Source organism: Vombatus ursinus, unplaced genomic scaffold (assembly GCF_900497805.2).
Source record: "Vombatus ursinus unplaced genomic scaffold, bare-nosed wombat genome assembly UNPS02000749.1, whole genome shotgun sequence".
In the NCBI taxonomy this organism is placed as follows: domain Eukaryota; kingdom Metazoa; phylum Chordata; class Mammalia; order Diprotodontia; family Vombatidae; genus Vombatus; species Vombatus ursinus.
The window spans coordinates 2,652,578-2,655,942 of record NW_020940527.1 but is presented as its reverse complement, the minus strand read 5'-3'; the positions used below and the strand labels follow the sequence as shown (position 1 = coordinate 2,655,942).

The window sequence follows — 3,365 nt, the reverse complement described above, 5'->3', positions numbered from 1 at the left end:
CCTTAAAATGATAGAGAAGGGAATTATATGGACCTGAGGCGGCATTACATTGCTCCTAGGCTAAAAAAAAGCAGATTGTTCTAACCAGGGTGTGTTACTGCAGGGTGTGTCTCTGAAGATAAATATTAGCCAAGCAGCTGACCTCCTTTCAACACCCACTAACACAAGGGTTACACAAGTTTCTTGAGGGCAGGAACTGTTTGACTTTTGACTTTGTATACCCAGTACTTTGTACAATGCCTGGCACTGAGGAGGCACTTAATTGATTGATTGCTTTCCAATTTTTGACTTTAGGTTGCCTCATGTAAGGTTAAGCAAAATGCCTATCTTAGTAGGCAGGGTGTCCAGGGATGTAGGCTGGTGAACCTTGTAAAACTATGAGCAAGGCAAGTCCCTCTCATCACTGCCAGACAGGCCATCAGACAAGTATACACAGTTGCCCTCTGGCAGAATACAAACCTAGATTCAATGGGATATCTGGGCTCCATGGAAGGAACTGATAAGTCCTGGGCTGCCTGGCCTGAGTCATCCTTATCTTAGCTCTGAAGCAGCCCCAGCTCTCTAACACCCAAGCCTTATCTATCTTCTTCTATGCCAAGGCAGGTAGCTTGACGCAGTGAGAGAATTACTGTGCTAGGGATGAAGGGATTGGGGTTCTGCTGTTCACTTGCTCTGCCCCTCCCTAAATGACTTAATCTGCCTGGGCCTCACTTGTAACATGAGGAGGGCTGGATGAAGTCATCTCTGAGGCCCCTTGCAGCTCTTTCTGTACTGTGACTATTTAGATCCAAGCTCTGCTACCAAGCAGAAGTGAGTCTCAGGGCACAGGTCCCGGGCATCCTATACATTTTGCTCTCCTGCCCCAGCCCCATGTCTTTCTGTAACTTGGGAAATCACTTTTGGTGTCTGGGGCTGCATTTTGTCACCTGGAAAAAAGGGGACAAGGGAAAAGTCCTGCCAAGCTGAGGTAGTGAGGTATCCTCAGAGAGAGACATTGGAGGCGGCATTAACAAGGCAGGTGAGACCGCTCCCACGATGGCCAACATCCACACTCCAATTTGGGTGGGTGCAGCTGCCCAAGAGCCCCACGAGTTGCAGTGCATCACATAGGCTACTGGCCTTGCCTCGATATCCCACTCTGTCTGACATCACCCAGGTGGGCAACCCCAGTGGGGAGGAACTACAGCCCCCCAACTTCTCAGAAGTCACAGCTACTGAAGGACCCACAATGGAATCTTCTGGGCACCAAAGTCCTTAGCACGTTAAAAATAGGTAAGGTTTTATCAGTCGAATGACACCAAAGAAGATGTATTTGTGTGCCAGCTTTGTCTCTCCATACACACTCTAGCCAAACTGGATTATGTGTGGTCTGGACCAGTGGATCTTTTCATCTCCCCTACAGGTAAACCCTCCCCCTATTAGAACGTAAAGTCTTTCGAAACAGAGACTGTCTCAATCTTCTATTTGTATCTCTGGACCTCAGCATACTACTTTGCACACAGTAAGTGCTAAATAAATGTTTTTTCATTCATTCACTAAGTAGCAATCTTAGAGGTGGCTCCCTCAAATCTTTGAGTTAACAGACAGAGGCATTCTTTCTCTCTCTCTCTTTTTTGGTGAGGCAATCAGGGTTAAGTAACTTACCCAAGGTCATATAGCTAGTAAGTGTCAAGTGTCTGAGGTCACATTTGAACTCTGGTCCTCCTGACTCCAAGGCCAGAGCTCTATCCACTGAGTCACCTAGCTGCCCCTAGACAGAGGCATTCTTACAAACATTCAACCAAAGTAGTCCTTAGGGGAAATTTTATATCTCTAAATACTTTTTGGTAAGAATTTCCCCTATGTGAAAGACTTAGATGAACTGAAGCCAAGTGAATGAGCAGAACCAGGAGACCATTGTATACAATAACAGCAATGTTGTCCAATGATCAACTGGGAAAGATTTAGCTACTCTGATCAATACAATGATCCTAGACAATTCCAAAGGACTCATGATGCAAAATGCCCTCCACTTCCCGAGAGAGAACTGCTGGACCTGTTTTTCACTGAAATATGTCTTATTATTTGTATTGTATTTCTTCTCCATGTTACCCACTCCCTAAGATATTACTCCCACTCTTCTGAGATATTAGGAGAATAATTCATAAAGTTGGCTTTTCATGGAATTCCTCCTAATGATAAGACCCTTTAAGAACCAAGGGTTAGCACAGTATGCCTATGTATGCTAAAGGGTTTGGAGAGCAGGTACGTTAGAGCAAGTGTAGATCTCTCCTAGGCTGTAACTATAAGAAAGCACAACTCCTTACTTCACACATAAAGCTTATTATATACTTTGGTAGTATATTAGGCAAGTAGGTATTGATCCTGAGCTTCTTATATCAAGGAAACGCTCTGAGTAGTTTTTAATGTTTATGACAAAACAGGGTCTTGTGTGCTGGACAGGGTGTAATTTTTTGATGAGTTTATATTTAATTTTCAGCCCACACTAGCTCTGTGGTCACAAAGGAAGACTGTGCGAAGGGTTCTGAGGTCTGGTGTCAGAATTTCAAGACGGCATCTGAGTGTGGAGCCATTGAACACTGCCAACAGACTCTCTGGAATGAGGCAACAGTGGTGAGTGTGTTTACTCAATCATTATTTCTGAACTTTCCTAAATCTTTCTGGAGTAATCTAATTGCTTACATTATTCACTTAAATGTAGTACCTTTTCAGGTGTCCAGTAGATATACGGGCTGGAATGGTTGCCTGTTGGTTAGTACTGAAACTCCCATAGATTTTTTTCCTCTTGATCCTTATAAGGCCTGAGGTGAGCTGATTGTGAAGGTGAGGGCAAAACATACAGTCTACCCTATTGCATAAATGTTGTTCAGTTGTGTCTGACTCTCTGTGAACCCATTTGGGGTTTTCTTGGCAAAGATGCTGGAGCCATTTCTCTCTCCAGCTCATTTTACAGATGAGGAAACTGAGATAAACAGAGTTGAGTGACTTGCCCAGGGTCACACAGCTAGTAAGTGTCTGCAGCCGGATTTGAACTCAGGAAAATGTCTTCCAACTTGAGACCCAGTACTCTAGCCACTGTGCCATCTGGCTGCCCATTGCGTAAGTAGGAGACAGCAGAAAGGAGGCCAGGTCACCTGACCATTGGATACACCAGTCTTCAACTGCCTCTCTACCCAAGTGGCTTCAGCAAACATTGATGGAGTTTGAGTGCCACACGACTGAGTAGGAAATAGAAAGAGTGCCTTCCCATAAGGGATCAACATTACCACCGTTGTTGTTGCTGTAACTATTAGGGGACTGAACTATGTGGAAGCCATACCTAGCCAACTGTAGCTGGTTTTTGTTTTTGTTTTTGTTTTTTTTTT

The 3,365-nt window shown here is 44.4% G+C and overlaps 1 protein-coding gene across 1 annotated transcript in view; it reads left to right on the top strand.

The window, feature by feature from the left end:
- Positions 1-1,409: 1,409 nt before the first annotated feature.
- The window catches only part of LOC114040359 (prosaposin-like), a 13,154-nt gene continuing 11,198 nt past the window's right edge, over positions 1,410-3,365 (top strand). The window contains exons 1-2 of the mRNA XM_027858450.1: positions 1,410-1,501; positions 2,480-2,613. The gene's annotated coding sequence lies outside the window, so the exon portion shown is untranslated. The remainder of the gene's footprint in view (positions 1,502-2,479; positions 2,614-3,365) is intronic.